Below are 17,399 nucleotides of genomic sequence, written 5' to 3'. Positions count from 1 at the left end.
CCTCAATCAGGTTAAAGTAAAAACAAAAGTTCTATAATAATTTTCTTCTGAAATTCAAGCAGTAAACCCCTTGTACCGATGTCATTTCAAATATGGGTATAGATGATAATTTAACAGATCCTATCATGTAAGACAGGCCTACCTTTTGACTGGAGGACAGGCTGCCAAATCATAGGGATTAATTTGTCAGGCTCTTTAAAATTCTTTTATTAAAATACAAATATTCAGTAAAGAACTAAGATATTAAAATCCAGTAACACCTGACCTGACACATCACTTGGAAGGAGGCTCTTGTCTGGGATGAACTCTTAAGCTGGACCCACAAGGCCTATTACCCTGATATGTCTGCAGACCTCCCTCCCTCAGTGTCTCAAAGGCTTCCGAGGCCACAGATCAGTCCACTTGCTATGTGCTTAATGTGCCCATTCTCTCACACTTTTGTGTTTTCCATGCTATGTCCCGTCCTGGAATATCCTGCCACCCTTGTCCACCTGGCAAACTCCTACTTTCCCCAGTCACTCCCTGCCAGATAGAGGAATGAGCTCTCTTTCCTCATGGTGAGAGAGTAAAACTGGGAGACCCCTGAGGAAGTGATTATAAAAGTCCAGGGGAGACCCCAGTGGCTTGGTCTAAGGTGGCCGTGGTGGAGATAAAAGTAGGTCACTAAAAACCGTGGCTAAATTAGAAAGAGAAAAATGTGTCTGGTGAGACCCTGGCTCCACAAAAGGTGCTTCTGAGCTCCCTCCAGAACTGTTCATTCAATGGCCTGCTAGACATCCCCTCCTTAATATAACTGGAACAATTTGCTCCCATGTGTACTTGCAGGTGGGAAGCACTGACTGACCTGCCCCTCTGTTCTGCTCTGGGGAGCACCACCTTACACCTCGCCGCCTGCTCCCCCACAGCCTCCCGAACAATCAGGTGTGCTGCCTACTGACTCTTAAGTGTCACCTCGAGAGACTTCATTTTGTTAACCTAGTGACTACACTCTTATCTTCTTAGCAGGTAAACAAGTGGTGCATGACTTAGCAGTCCTAAGAAAGCTAATTCTAAGCCATTAATAAAAAGCTATGAAGCAACCTGAATTACCCTACAGAACCCATCAAATGTCTCATAAATATGGGCAATCAGGTACCTCTGGAGGTGGGGGTGAAATAAAAGCAAGGGTGGTTAAAGTCTATTAGCCTTCTGACACACTCCCAGTGGAGGGCATGAGAGCGGGTACCATGCTGGCACAGGATGAATTAAGTGGGAGTTTGTATACTTACCCTTTTTGGCTATCAGAACACCAGTGACCAGGCCTGCATCCTCCAAGGCAGGAGATTAAAGGAGTCTTCCATGGGAAAGTTGACCATCCCAAAAGAAAAGAGCTAACAAAAAGGACAAATGGCAATCTCAAGGCTTTACCTGCCTTATCCTACAAGGAAGCCTTGTAAACGTGCCTTATCTAAGTGCACAAAGCTTCCATCAGCTTTTAATGGATCCACTCATAAGTCAGCAAGCAGCAGAGGAGCACCAGAAATCAGAAGAAAGCATCTAATAGGAAAAAATAGCACAGAACAAACCGAAAAAAGCAACTAGGATAAAGAAAAAAAACTCTATTGAGAGAAGAAAACTTCACAACTACCATTAATATCCTAGAGAGACAAAGAAATCCCTAAAAAAAAAAAAAAAAAACAGGATTTTTTTTTTTTTTTTTTTTTTTAAGAAACAACAGCAAAAAAGATAGTGGCTAATGCAAGAGTCCAGGGACAGGCACTAGAGTTAAACTCGCTGAGTTAGCATTTGAGAATCTGTTTGTGTAATAAACTCCCCTGGTGATCCTTAGGCACCTTTATGTTTGCCAGTGTACCTTCTTTTGGGGGGTATATGTTATTTTTACATGTTTGCTAGTCCTAATGCTCAATGATGATTAATACCATGGAGCAAGCAATAATCCAGCTAATATAACCTAGAGACTAATTAACAGTAAAATCATTCATAAGTTAAATGGTCAAAATATGCACCGTCAAACTAAGAAGCAGGAAAAAGGAGATAATTTTTAAGTTAATGAAACCTTCATCAGATGATAAAAGTACCTATTATCACTGTTTCTTTTTAAATATTTGTACTAGAACTTGTATACCATACAATAAATCATTAAAAAGAAACAAAAGATATAAAATTGGAATGGCATAAATCTTTCATTATTTATGAAAGATGACTGTCTACAAAGAAAACTCCAGAGAATCCACATATGAAATATCAGAATTAGAAAGTATGGCAAGCTATTTAGTTATGAAAATCAAAATACAAAATCAACTGTATTTCTGAATGCCAGCAAACAAAAATATAATTTAAAATAGCATATACATTACCACAAAACAAAGATATCTAGAAATAAATCCAACCAAAGATATATAAAATATTTACGGAGAAATTATAAAACTATACTGAAAGACATTGAAGAAGACCTAAATGAATGGAGAAATATACCATGTTCATGAACAGGGAAATACAAAGAATTATTGTAATATTGTCAGTTCTCTCCATATTTATGTGTTAATTCAATGAAGTTCTAATAAAAATTCAACAAGGTTATTTGTTGGAACTTGACAAGATCATCCTACATTTTTTATGAAGCACAAAATGTCCAAGAATAGCCAAGACGTTCCCAGTTCTACTGGATCATTCTCATCATCACACAAACAGACCATGATTTCTCTCAGAAAAGAAAAAGGTGGAAGACAGATAAAAGATTAAAAAAAAGAGAGAGAGAGCTACAGTAATTAAGGCAGTATGATATAGGCACAGGATTAGACAAGTGGACCAATGCAGTAGAATGAATAGCCAAGAAATTGACCCACTCCTGTATAGAAAATATATGACAGGGCTGGCATTGCAATCATTGGGGAAAGAACGGACTACTTAATAATTTGTCATCCATATGGAAAATAAGGAAACTGGATTCATATCATATATCACATATTAAATTAATTCCAGATTACAGGCTTAATGTTTAAAATGAAATTTTAAAACTTTAGGTAAGAACAAAAATAAAATACGAAGGCATTTCACAGAAGGGGAAACTCAACTAACAGACAAATGAAAATATGTACAATATTACCCAGGTTAGATTTCTTGGTCCATCATTAAAATGATTTCCCTTGTACTTTCTACTCTGTGGGCCTTGTCTCTTCATTGTACTTGGCTGGCAAAACTCAAATCCTCATTAACCTATTTAATCCCTGACCAACCCCAACCCTAACCCATTCCTTATGCCCCCATTCCGTGCCATTTTTTTATTTATTTTTCATGCACTTACACATCTGACATTTTCTGTTTTAGTTCTTAACATTACCCCCACCCCCCAAAACACACTGCAGTGAAACTCAATTTTTAAACCAACCAGATTGGCAAAAATAGAAAGTCAGGCAAAACAAACTAATGGAAAGAGGCGATACATAAGACTGGGGTCATGAACAGGACATGTGACTCTAAAGATGCCCTTCCTTCGGAATTAACAGATATGATACTATTAAATATGTGAAAAAAGTGAAAATAATTAAAACTCAACGGGGGTAAAGAACACAGTTGTGTAGGGAGTGATCATGTCTTGCTTAGGAGATCAAGAGAGGTGTCACGGAGAAGCCAAAGTTAAAGCTGAGCCTGCAAGTATACCTAGTGTCCAAAGGAGAGGTGGTCAGTTTCAGGCCAAGAGAATGAATCAACACAGGACATGTGAAAAGAAGTGGCTCAGTATGATTGGAATATGAAGCAAATATGGGGGCACTATGGACAAGCAGGCTGAGGAGAGAGACAAACCAGTCACAAAGGGTCAGTGATGTACTGCTGCATTCCATTAGGTGGGTTTTTTGTTGTAATACTTAAGCAGACTGTCTAACCTACCTAGTCAAGGCATCAGGGAGGTGGAGAGAGAAGCAGAAGTAGGGAATGCCAACACAACACTGTCTCGATGAGAATGAGAAGCGATGGAAAAGGCATAAGCACAGGAATCTAAGCCTCAAAGAGCACAAGAAGATCTAGAGGAGACAAACCACAAGGGGCAAGAACGACCGGTGACCAGGGAGCTGGGCAACAGGAATCCTTCAAAAGCAACAGACTTGTCACTTACAATAATTATGGCAGGGACGTGTAAGATACTGGAGAGTGGCAGGACCTGGGGTAGTGAGACCAATTTGGCTTTTGCCATATCTCAGAAGAGATAACAGTGGCCTGGAAAGGAAGAGAGGGCAGGTTGAAATGACACTTTGTAAACAGACCAGTTAGATGAGGACTAAGGTTAGGTTAGAGAAAAGAGGTGACAGTGGTGGAAGACAGGGAAAGGGAGGATGAGTCCCAGATGAAAAATCTAGCAAAACATTGGAGTGAGGAGTTTAGTTTTCGATGTGTTGAGTTTGAGGTACTTAATGGGCATTCAAGGCAGCAAGGAGACCTACAGAATGGGGGAGGGGCTGAGGTACTCTTGTAGACCAAACAGAGCAAATGATACTCTTTGGCTTCAGGGAAGTAGACACCATTGTGAAGCTGGCTTCTATAAGTGACTTCATAAATTACGCTTGAGCTCTACATGGGTGGCCTCAGATGCTGTCAGGAAGCTCACATGATCACCAGGGTCTGTCCTTCCCAGAGTGGTATGGTGAAACGGGTTGTCCTGGGGGTGAGGAGGAATTTGTTTTCTTTACGGCAGGCTGCAGCTAGACTGATCCTCCCTTAGGATATCTGTTCTGCATTGTGGAAAAGGGTGGAAGCAGGCTTGTGGGGACATGTAATTCTGAGGCTCCAAGGACAGAAGAAGCCTTCTGCCTCTCAATTCTCCAAGTTCCTTTTGGGTAAAACAGTGTAGTGACAAGTCTATGGTGGTAAAAATGAGCAAAATGAAAATTAAGTTTGCACTAGAAAAACTGGATAAGCTGTTCCAAAATAATTTCTAACTGATGATAGTATAAAATAAGACCTAAGAGCTCAAAATCCATGTTTGGTTGCCCGCTCTCCTAAAAGAAGGTAGGCTTTTCACAGGTGGGACCCTTTCTTTGTTATGTTTAGCAAACTGACGATAATACCTAACCTATTTAATAGTCGAGGCTAGCCACTCTGGTCTATACAGATGTGGGAAGAGGAAGGTAGGAAAAGAAGAGATAGAAGCAGATAGAGAATGCCCACAGAACTCTATCTCTGCTGGAATGGGAGGAAGCCCGAAGAAGCAATGGAAAAGGCAGACGCCCAGGAATGGGAGCCTCAAAGAGTCACAGAAGACTGAGCGGTCTGTGAGCACCCTAGCCCCCTCCCCTCAACTGGACAGAGTGGATGCCAGGGGCTTGCACAGCTTGGCCGTCCCCAGACAAGGCCAAAGCACTTCCACGGCATAATACCCCTCTGAGAGAAAGGAGGGAAGGAAACATCTTCACAGATTTTTAAATTTTCCACACTCTTACTCTCCCCACCACATGCACTGTATTTTTAAATATAAACATTTAGGAAGAAATATCAAATGTCTACAAACAAGTGTTTGTAGAGAGGCAAGTGTGAAGTCCAGGATTGGTTCCCCAACTGACATGGAATGGACCTTGTTGTAAGAAGACTAGTAAGGAACTCGAGGTAGCACGGTGGGGGTGAGAGGTGGAGAGCCGTCCTGAAATCCAGACAAGAGTCTCTGGTATTAGAAAATTTTCTAGTCCTTAATGTCAGTGACGGGGACTATTTCTTTGTGACAGCTGAAAATAGATTCCCCCTCCCCCCTCCCAGCAAATCCTCAGCGACTGGCTTTAGGCCCTTTTAGGATAGGCTTCTATAGCTGACAGCCGTGATCTCTTTTCCTGGGACACTAAGAGTAGGGCACGGAGGAACCAAAACTACCTAATTAGTGACAGAGCCTATTGTCCTAATACGGTCACCATTCTAGGGAAAAGAAAAGCCTGGGTCCTTCCCAGGAAGTGTGTGAGGGCAAAGGCTCAACTGAGAAAAGAAACAAGAAAAGCAGACTGGTCACATTGGTGACGGGAAGCCAGATTCATGAGTTAAACATTTGAAGAAAACTTAAAAACTATATGAGATGTGGGGAAAATGCTCAAGACTTGGGTGGACTGTTTGATCCTAAAACAACAATCTCTCTCAATAAACAGAAAAAGGTCTGAAAGTACAGGTAACAATACATCAGCAGAGTATCTCTAGGGGGTGGAATCAAAGATGACTTTTCTTTGTTTTTCTTTTTGGAATATTTGTACTGTCTAAATTATAACAGCAACTTGGGCTGAGTCTAGGAGTGTGCAGGTGGACACACAGGAGGCGGTGTATGTCAGGCAGAGAGAACACAGAAAAGCAGAGGCAGGAAGCAGCACAGGGTAATGAGTGCCTGCCGTGGGGCTGCAGTCCATCTGGAACGCAGGCACACGTGTCAGGAGACTGGCCTGGACAGGAGGCAGTGCCCCAAACACAAACGGTCCCAGGAACCAGGCAATCTGGGCTTATCCTACAGGGAACCAGGAGCCAGCGAAAGTGAGGACGGCTCATCAACAGATCACTTTACACAGGAAAACAGTTACAAGTAATCACTTATCCCTCCCCTACGGATAGCTTCATTACCCTGAGGGCATAGCCGGTGAAAATGTACTGTTTTGAAACTCTAAATGGTTCTTTTTACACAAGGTGAGCCTGAGACCAAATCTGATTACCCAAATGGACACAAATGTAATTGGCAGTTTTAAGTGACAATTTCTGCTTGTTTTCTTTCCAAAGCCTTTTCAATGGATGAGCATCTAGAACTCTCTTTACTATAAATTGTGTACACAATTAAGAGAGAAAGTGAAATTGCTGCTCCCGGTCCAAGCTCACTCCCTTTCCTCTACAAGTACGTCTGCCCACCTCTGAGGCCACATGCCTTACTTATTAGACACAATACTACATGATGCTTGAGCGAGAATGTCCTCTTTGCCTTCCCATGTCACCTCCAATAAATTTAAATGATGCAAAGCAAATTGTTCATCCAGAAATACTTAATTTGAAATAGGAAAAGATTTATCACTGGTCCTTTAGGATGACCCCCGTTTTTCCCTTTTTCTTTTGAAGATGATAAAGATTTCATCAGGTTTCCATCTTAAAAGGAAATGACACTAGAGAGACAAGGCAACTTTTCCAAGGTCCCACACTGGCTTCTCTGAAAGGGAGAAAGGAATGTCAAGGAAATGGGGGAGAAAGCTTAAAAAGAGAGGACACAAGCAAGCAGGGCCTCCTCTCCTTTTCACCTTAACTCTTTTCTCTCCCCCATTCACAGCTTTAGGGCCTTTGTTTGTTTAACAAACCATTACAATTATACCCAGTTCAATGGGAGGAATGCGCACTCTCTAAGGAGCTGTCCTGGCGATCCACATGTGTGGTCCATCCCACAGCCCATCCACAGGCGGCTTCAATGTGCTGCTCTGTGCTCCTGGCGCCCTGGAGGCCGGGCACCTTGCTTACAATAAGCCTCAATTTCCCACCGCTGCATGCTTGCTGCTCCTTCCCAGTAGCCTATAGCGATGTCTCAAGTTGGGCTTCCTTTCCTGCTTGCCTCGCGATTGTCCTGTCCATCCTGCCTGGCTTGTCCCACTGTGCTCCTCAGACGGACGCTGCCTGGTGTGTTAGCTGCCCCCTACCTGTCTTCAGCCCCCAGACTCACCACCGAGTACTGGGCAGACCATTCCAGCATCTTACTGGTTATCAGGCCCATTCTTCTAATGCCAATCACCCAGCAAATAGAAGATACAACGGCAAGATTCTGCGCCCCCCACTCCCACAATTAGAACTGCTAGTGCCTTGCTCAGTTCCTAGTAGAGATAGACTGGTGTTGGGATAAATTTCAATGTCTTGGCCAATAAATCAAAATATTATTTAGTAACATTATATTTCAAAGGGAACCAAAATAATATTTAGTAAAACAATAAGGTACTTCAGTTGAGCTCAGAAAGCCCTCTCATGCTATTCTGCCTAATAATTTCCATCTGCCAGCCCCATGAGATGGGCAGAAAGGCATTTTTATCCCCAGCTAACAGATGAGGAAACCCAGGTTCAGAGACTTTAGTTTTTTACCCATGGGCACTGGCAAATAAGATCCTGCAAGTACTGAGCTATACAAAGCCAAGTGCCAGCACACAGTCAGTGCCCTGAAAGTGTCAGCTTCTGTTAACCATTACTGATGACACAACAGTGACCAGAGCCACACCCAGGTGTTCAGAGCTAAGCGGAGTGCTCTTTCCACTTACACCTTGCCATCCCCCTAGCTAAGCTGTCTGCAGAGCAGCAGACTTCAGCAGCAGCTTTTACTCCAGTATTTGCAAAGAAAGCCTTCGAACCTGTCGCTGGCTTCCCTAGCATACTGGTATGCAAGCAGCATCTTCTGCAGGCTTATCAGGCAGCAGCTTCTGCAGAGGGAGGGCAACCTGTACACATCCTCTGTACACAGTGTGGAGTGTAGTCAGGGCAGCTTGAACGCTTCTGAACTGACAGAGTTGTCGGCAGAAAATCACATAGACCTCCAGATACTATGGGGATGTGGATGGCGGGCAGCAGAGGACATGAAAAGTTGCGAATTGCATCCTGATTCCTTGAAATGTAGAGTGTACGAATGCTTTTAAAAAAAGAAAATGTTCGAAAATTCTGCTTTGAAATATTTTTGCAGTTTGAGGGGGAAATGTATTTATTCTGCACTAGCACCTTTTTTTGAAGTACCTGGAACCTCCCTCGTGTCCTTGCCTAATATTACTATGTGTTTCCAAGCACTTATTAATAAACATGCCCAGAGAGAAATCACTGTAAAAAGGTACCATCACTTGCGTACCTATGCGATGACAGAAAACGTCAGCTTCCACGTGGTCATGGAGTCCTCGCAAAAGCTTGTTTGAGGGTTCAAACCTGTAAGAAAAGATCTCGCACATCTTCAGTGAATGAAACTAGGAACACATTCCCTCCCCGACTTCCCCCGCCCCCGTTATCCTGCAACTAGAGCTTCTCTTCAAGAGCACACAAAGCTGATCCGGGGCATAAAGGAGATTTTCTGCTGCTTTTTCATGCATTTTAATAAATAACAGATCACGTTTAAACTTTAAAATCCTGTCTATAATACCTCAGTAGACCGACTACCCTTTAATTTGAAAATATCTCAGATATATCCCATGGCAAAAGTCTTAAACATTTAGACCATCTCATATATTTAAAAGGTGTGGTAATATTATGTTGTAACTTAAAAAGATTTTCAATATTTCATATAATCTTGCTCAAGAAGAGCTTTAAGTATTTCTATTATATCCTTTGCCCTACTTGCAACTGGATTAGGAAAAAACCCTGAAATTTTCCCCTGCTTTCTGCAAGTGTGTGTGGGGGGGGGGAAGCCCATACAATTGCTCATATAAAATATTCAAAATAGCACTCAGAGGAAACGGAATTTTTTTAAATCAACAGTATTAGAATACCATAAAACAGGCATTAGAATACCATAAAACAGGCATGCAAATCCATGCAATAACAGAACCTGAAACAAATTATGAATTGAAGAAAGTGAGCAATAACAAGCTGGCATTCATTTTCAACAAAAGCTTCATATAAACGTATAGATAGATTTATCAAATGTGCAGGGTGAAAAGGCTGAAGGCTCCAAATTGAGTGGACAATTCAGTGGTTACCAAACCTGGCTATGCATTAGGATACCAGGGAAATCTTTTGTACAGACTGACACAGCATCACTGGGGCCCTGGACATTTCTTTTTCCACCAAGTCTCCAGGGCCGAGTGTGCAGCCAGCTTTGCACCACTGATCCTGGGGGAGCACTGGGAATCCAGTATCTCTGCTCTCCAATTAATTATAAAGCTCAGCTTCTTCCAACTCAGACTATTCCAACCAGTTGATCCTCTTAGGGGAAAAGCTTTTCAGGATTTTCTTACCCAGTACAAAGGTAAATCTATGATGAAACAAAGCCAATTATATCTCACCTAAGTGTTTTTTTTCATTTGGTTGCCTGTTTTCTTCTCTTAATTTGATCAAAAAGGCTATGTCCGTTTATTTTGCATAAGAACATCCTTTTAAGTTAAAAATGAAAAAATTAAGGCCATTTTAGACAACTAAAACTTTAAAGTAACCCATCCAAATTCATGAAAACAAACTGTAGGAATCATCCAGAGAATTTGTTTTAAATGTATTCCTTGCTTTGTATCTATAAACACTTCACAAATCATCTTCATGGTACACCTCTCTTCTCAAAATACTCAACATTTATCGTGGCCTCCAAAGGCCTGTGATTTTTTTTAAGGGCTTTAGAAAATATTAAAGCAAGAGAGTGAAATTCTTTTGGATGATTCTTCGTTTGCTCCTACCCATCTCACCAATGAACAATACCAATTTATAAATTCTGGAGGCGGGGGCTCTCTTGTGCTTCCCTAGAAAGGGTGCACATGACATGAAGTACGCAAACCAGGCAGTGGAGTAGCTCAGCTTCATTGTCAAAATATTCAAATTATCACTAAAAGAAAGCGATTCCTTTCTAAATTCAACAATCCTCCTTGGCCTCCGAGGGCTCACACAGGAGCTTATTCTTAAGCTGTTCAATGTAAGCAGCACGAGTGAAAGAGGAGAACTCCGGCAGGGAGGAGATCAAGTCCCCCCACCTCTCCCACCTGCCATCTCAGCGCCAGTGTAATGCTTAAATAGTTAACAAGGCAACAGAGAACCTGAAGGCATGCGTGGCCCTGGGGAAAAGTCCTGTGCACTATAGGACAATTCCTAAAGCGGAGAAGAGGCAGTGAGGAAAAACAACGTATTTAAGTTTCGCAGGATGCAGACTGCTTTTCAGGTCTGAACTGGAATTTCAAAATCAGAGAAAAAGGTTTTGATGCATCGACTATATTAAAAAAATGTGTATGGAAGGAAAAAATGACCCTGTACCACTCAACATTCCTAAATATAGATCTTTCTGAGCTCTGTAGCAGCAAGAAAAATCACATTTTTTGAGGAATGGGGATTGGCTCCCAGTAGGCAGGTCAGAGGTAGTTAATTGTTTTAAATAAATGGGAAAATATTTGGGGGGAAATGATCTGTTTCTTCACCAATGACAAAAACTAAAGTTTCATGAATCTGGAGCGTATGATTTCTAGAATGCACTTCTTTGTTGTCCCAATATGTTTTTCTAGGCATGTGCTTCTGGGAGCAGCGTTCAAGAACTCCTCTTTCTCTGTTAATGAACTGGTTTGGCCGCCTGCTGAGTATGCACTGAAACCAGAGGTGAACAAAGGGATTTCCCTCCAGTTTCAGCTCATTCACCTCTAGCTGGTCCTGCTTTTGCTTAAGTAAATTCTTCAGGCTGACTTTTTTATTTCTAATAATTTGAGTGGGAAAGAACTGGGCAAGCCCCAAACACTGGAAATTTGGCTTGGTATTCAGTGAAAGACTCTCCTAGACTGAAGATGTACAGGTTCGTTTTTGAAAAGCCTCTCAAGTAAGTTTTTAAACTTTATTTCTACAGTCTGTAATTCCGGACGCAAAGGAGCCCAACAAATGTGGTAGATTACGGACACCTAAATCTTATTTCAATGAGGTGGACCACAGGGAACAATGAGATTACACCTCTGAGGCGGAGACCATAAATGGATATTCCTACTTAGAAGGCATGTTGCAAAGGGTCCCTCAAAATGTGAATAGGTTTGTGGGCCTGGCTCCTTGCCCTCTACCTTCTTGCATAATCCCTGGGGGACCTTGTTCCTAACCCAAGGTTTCAAATACTTGAGGCCTCCCAAATATCTATCTTCAATCCTACACTTTCTTTCAAATTCCAGACACTTTATCTACCTACCTCTAAACTTGATGTGTCACAGCACCCCTGAATGTCATCTGTGCTGAAGCATGGGCTCCGCACGGCTAACTCCAGACTTGCGGCTTCTGCTCCAGCACTGCTGATTTTGGCTACTGGCACCAATAGTAACAGCTACCATTTATTGGATGCTCAGAGGTGATGGCCATTTTTTTCATCACTTTACTCAATACCCTCAACAACCATGAATAGGAGGTGTTGACCCCACTTTACTTGCGGGGATACTGAGCCTTAGAAGGTATGCTAATGTGCCATGGTCGCACCGCCAGCAAGCAGCCCACACTCAGGGATCTGCATCTTGAGTATGTGATTTCAGAGTCCATGTTCGTAACAGGCCAGTCTCCTCACCTTGTCACGTCCCAGCCTCTCCACAGTCAGAAAGTCTGGAATCATACTAGATTTTTCTCACTGACTGTAAGATCTATGAGCTTACTGTCTCTTAAATCTCTTTGTTTCTCTTAATGTGCATAGTTACCACTGTTTGGGTAATGTTTTCCCTTCATTCCGGCCTTCAAACCAGCATGGCAGGACAGCTCTGGAACGTTAACTTTGTCCTCCCAACAGTTTTCCTTTCAAGCTCATCTAAAACAGGTGGCAGGGTTTGTAATTCTTTGTATTTTAGCCCAGATGATAGCAGAAGCAATCTGTCTTCAACATCTAAACCCAATGAGGAGATTCTGCTCAACTTCTGGGACAGGAAAAGGAGAAAGGGGATTAGAGGGTGAGAAAAGACACTCTCCCCTCCACCCCTCCTGCCCCCAGACCTGGAAAGGAAAAAGGTGGCCCTTGCACAGCTCTGTTCCCCAAGGCAGTGTAAAACTCTTGAGAACAGAGCTGGGTGGGGTGTCCTCAGGGAGGCCAGACCTGAGCAAGGGATTTCCAGCCTCCATTGGTGGCCTTGAGGCAGAGAGCTGCTGCAGGGCTTCAACAGACCACTTCTGTGATATGCCAAGGGCCAGAGGCAAGTCCCTCATCTACCAGGTGCCATGAAAATCTCCAGGTTCTAGGACGTAGTCCATGAGGGAAGGGAAGACACCTGAAAATGACTGCGATGAAATCCCCTCGAAGCTGCCCAAATCAGGGCTGGAGTGTGAATTCAGATAATTAGGGGAAATAAAAAGGGGGCTACTTCCTGCATACTTGCAGTTGTGGAGTGAGACGCAGATTTGCAGGCTGCCTCAATAAGGTGCTAAGAATCTTTGACGAGTGCATGCCTGTGCTTATATAAACGAGCTTCAACTGCTAGAACTGGAGCCAGATTACTTTTCAAAAAAGGCCACCCCACCCCTGTTGCAGAGAGGAGGCAGACTCTGCAAAGGCACTGGTGGCCTGGGGCGGGGGGAGGGAGCAATTGTGTGCTTTAGGACCCTGTGGCAGGTAGAGAAGGAAGGAAACAAGCAGACATTAAGAGTTTACTCACAAGATTAACTCCTCTGATTCCTATGCAAATACCTAGAAAGGGAGAGGCAGACAAAGTTATCTTTAAGGCCTTTATCTTAAACTCCAAATTGCTTAAAAAAACAAAGGAAAAAAATGGAAGTCTACCAGGAAGAGGAAAGAGAGAAGCCACTGCTGCTAGTCTTGAGGCGCAGGACAGCCCTGCTTCCCAAGCCTGGATGTACCTCCCAGACCAGCAACCTGGGACAGGGAATGGGGTTGTGGATTTCCATAAGATGGAAATGATAGTGAGCTGGAAACGGAGGTGGTTTGGGGGAGGGGAGTCCCGCCCTAGGAGAAAGGATAGAAAACCTTAATTCGACAAAGTTGTTGATTCACAGATATTGCAGTAAGGTAGGTACTTGTGGCATCAAGTTCAATAAATGTCTAAGGGGGTTCAGACTTTGAGGTCAGTCATGTACTCAAAGCAAATTCCATTTCAGTTCTGTGGCTGAATGTCTGAGACCTTCAGGTGAGGCTTACAAAGACTGTGCTGCAAACTGGAGGATTCTAGGTAAGCCGAGATATAGCAGCCATTATTCAGAGATCAGAACTTTTAGAATAGAGAGCAGGCAGGAAGAACGTCAGATGTATAAGAATTAGCAACCAGGAAATCCCATTTTCCTGCTACACGAGCTCCCACGAAGTCTGCCTGGCCTGTGGAACACACAGCCCGGGGGGAGATGGACTTGAGAGAGGAAGAGCTACCGGGGCCCACGTACCCTGTTGCAGACGCAGAGTGTGCCGAGTCAGTGCCCTCTCTGTTTTAGTTATTAGGAAGGTGAGTCTCACGTTCTAAATTGAAGAGAACTTGCAGGGACGGAACACGGAGGCGAGGGTGCGTTAAGCAAGTAAGCAGAAAACCAGAGCACCCAGAGTGTGGGGCCACTCTGGTCTCACAGGGATCTGGCCTGTTGACAGTCGCCTCCCTTCTCACACCAGACAGGTGAGGTCCACAAGGGAAGAGAGAGGAGGTGGGTAATGAACACCCACATGGCCTCTCCCCAATCTCCACCATCTGACATGAGCAACATGGACAGTACACTACTTTCCAATCTGCGGTACCCCGAAAACTCAGTGGGGAGGAGGAGGGGTGGGGGAGGGTAAAGAGGTATGCCAGAGAATGGAGGACCAGCCCACTCTATTGGCCAACACTCCATTTTCACGCGGCTTCCTCTAAAACCACTACCAGCCTGGTGAGGAAGAAGCCTGGGGTCCAGTTAGGTCAGTGGGAAGGGACATTGCTACATCCGGGAGACTGAGAGGCACACTGGCTCCTCAGTCTCTCTCTGTTTGCAGAGGGCTCTCCTTCATCCTCATCACAATGCTGCTGTCACAGTGATTCTTCTAACATGCAAATATGCTCCTGTCACTTGGCTGTTTGGAATTCTTCAATGGTCCCATGAGTTTCTGTCAATTGCAACCAAGAGTCCTAACTAATAAGAATCACTGAAAGTTTTTAATCAGGAGAGCAATATGCTCGGGCTTTTGTTACAGAAAGAGACCTCAGACAGCAGACATACAGATTATGCTCCTGGATTTATCCATTATATACATTAAAATCAGTAAAATGCTAATTCCCTTGGAAAAACTCTCACACAAAAAAAACAAACAAAAAAGAGGTGCACAAAAAAGAACAAATGCAATAACTGAACACTGAAGTTTCTCTACAAAACTCTTTACAGAGTTCTAAATCTTCCCTGAATTGGCCCTAACAACACTCTTGCACACTCTGAGTTGAATATACAGGGCAAATGAGAACCATTTTAGGGAAACAATATGAAATGATCATCTTAATGGGGTTCTAATTTACACGTTGGTTGTGTGTGTGTCTGTTTTATGAATCACTTTTAATCCCTATGCTCAAACAAAAAGGAAAACACTACCTTGGTAAATGCTATACAATGGATCAATTAGGTTATTCCTCCAAATAAAATACACTTTGTTGTAATATAAACATACATAACTCCTACCGGTATTTTAAACACATTGAGAAATGTGCTTTATTTACTAATTTTAACAATAATATTTAACACTCTCTTATGACCCCCAGTTGCCTTCATTTTAACTTATTTGTTCAGGGAGTCAGGAAGTCAAGAAATTGTAATGATATTTCTTAGTAACCTGTCTAACCTAAAAGTGGTAAGATAATGTGTTTTATTCTCCTTTACTCCATTATGTGAGAAACATACTCTATTTAACACCCACTAGGTTATGCTCCTATAGTTAGTTTAAAAATGACAGTAGTCTGATAAATACAGGTAGGTATAACTTGAAGATACTGCAGGTCAAGTTCCAGACCATTGCAATAAAGGGAGTCGTAATCTTTTTGCTGGCGGAGGGGTCTTGCCTTCACTTTGTAAAAAATGCAACATCTATGAAGCAACACTAAAGCAAAGTACAATAAGTACAATCTAAGCAAGAGGGGGTGGCAGAGTAGAAACAGCACTGGCTTTGGAGTCATATGGCTCTAGGTCTGAAAACTGGCTCTGCTATTTGCCTGGTATGTAACTTGAGGCAAGTTCCCTAACTTCTCTTTATGGTGACATCTCTCCACCTTGCAGAGCTGTTAAAAAGATTCCACATTATATATCTACCAATAGAGGCACAACAACTGGTGCAGAGTCTAAAGTATATGTACAAAGTAGACATGGCCTGTTAATAAGTATTAAGAACGATTATACACACAGGGTAAGTTCACAATTAGAAAACATTAAGAATATTCTTCAGAATACAATATAACAGAAAAAGTATAAATTATTGATTTACTTCAATAATCTTCTCTAATTCAGATCATCACAATATATAATTCCACTTCCTGACATATACTTGTAAAAGAAATTTGTAATTATTTTCACCATGTTTCAAGGATTTGTATGTCATGTATTTGAAAGATTTCTAAATTGTTATGCAGTATATTATTAGCTGTACTTTTAATGGCAATACCACATTTAACTAGAGAAAACAATCACAAAAGGGACTGGCATGAATTGGTTTTACCTGCATCATTAAGTTATTCAAATGATATACAGAAGAAATTTGGGCATTTTCAGATTTTGCTAGAATTTTCCTTTTGGACATGCTGGTGGGGAAGGGGACTAGTTTCAATTACAATCATTTGGAGAATAAGAATTTAAACAAACACATCTAGTATTCTCTTCACTTTGGCCTTCCACCTGGGGCAGCTGTGGATAGCCTTTCTAGAAGCCAGCCCCAAGAGCAAAATAAATTTGGAAGTGGTTTATCTAGTGAGACACTTAGAAAAAAACAATTCAAGCATAAGATGAAATGTAAGAAAGCTTCCAAAGAACACTGAAATTAAATAAAAAAAAAATATGGCATATTACAGTCAAGGACATTTTGTAAAAAAATGTGTGGAGAGAGGCCAAGCATTATGGTTAAGCAACACTGTTAGCACTAAAGCTGCAAAATGCGAGGAGGCTTGCTTTAGGGTGAAGAAGGCAATGGGCTTCAACGGAGACCTAATGCATGTTCTGGGGAAAAACAACCAAATTGCTGAATATGAAATTTAAGGCTGGAATTACTATTTTGAAATAGGCGTTTAGAACAAATTGTAATCTCCAGATGTATGGTGGAGAACGATAAGAATAAAAATTTCTGATAAGTACTGTGGATCCTGCCAACCATGAGTTCCCTCAAATAAACACTAGATTTAGGGGCACTTATTTCATAATACTTATTTCGTAATTTTAGGAAATTTGGACAGAACATATGCAAATTGAGAATCACCTCATGTTATGATTTTAGGAGCATAATTTAGAGACTTAGAATCATATTAAATGTGATTCTCAAGGGAGGGTAAGGGCTCCAATTTTTTCCTGGTATGTATTTGTTTTTAAGATAAAAGAATTTTAAAACATCTTTTTAAAATGTAAAGGAGGGAGATAACAAAGTTTCTAGTAAGCCATGATAAGTAAGTCCATTGTACAAAAACCCCTTACTTCTAAATTAATGTGAATATCAAAGACAGTTCTTAGCATGTTCTCTTGATTTTTCTAAAGAGTGAAAAATGGGTTTTCATATCCCCCAACCCTATTTTTCCCTGAAGGCCTGAAGTTCCTCAAATGCAAATTCTCTGAGAGCAAGTGTTTTCTGGAATGCCACACTCTGC

General features: G+C 41.9%; 1 protein-coding gene across 7 annotated transcripts in view; it reads right to left on the bottom strand.

Annotated features, from left to right (window-relative positions):
- PLAGL1 (PLAG1 like zinc finger 1) overlaps positions 1-17,399 on the bottom strand; it is a 106,199-nt gene that overhangs the window by 12,578 nt on the left and 76,222 nt on the right. For 4 of the 7 annotated variants that reach the window (XM_081044958.1, XM_081044957.1, XM_081044963.1 and 1 more), the window contains 2 exons: positions 13,251-13,282; positions 8,813-8,886 (listed from right to left, as the gene is read on the bottom strand). The gene's annotated coding sequence lies outside the window, so the exon portion shown is untranslated. Of the gene's footprint in view, positions 1-8,812; positions 10,455-13,250; positions 13,283-13,375; positions 13,768-17,399 lie in introns of those variants that run through there. The other 3 variants (XM_081044961.1, XM_081044959.1, XM_081044962.1) reach the window with 3 other exon arrangements.

Source organism: Rhinolophus hipposideros (genome assembly GCF_964194185.1).
Source record: "Rhinolophus hipposideros genome assembly, chromosome: 3".
In the NCBI taxonomy this organism is placed as follows: domain Eukaryota; kingdom Metazoa; phylum Chordata; class Mammalia; order Chiroptera; family Rhinolophidae; genus Rhinolophus; species Rhinolophus hipposideros.
This window is presented reverse-complemented; position numbering and strand designations above follow the sequence as displayed.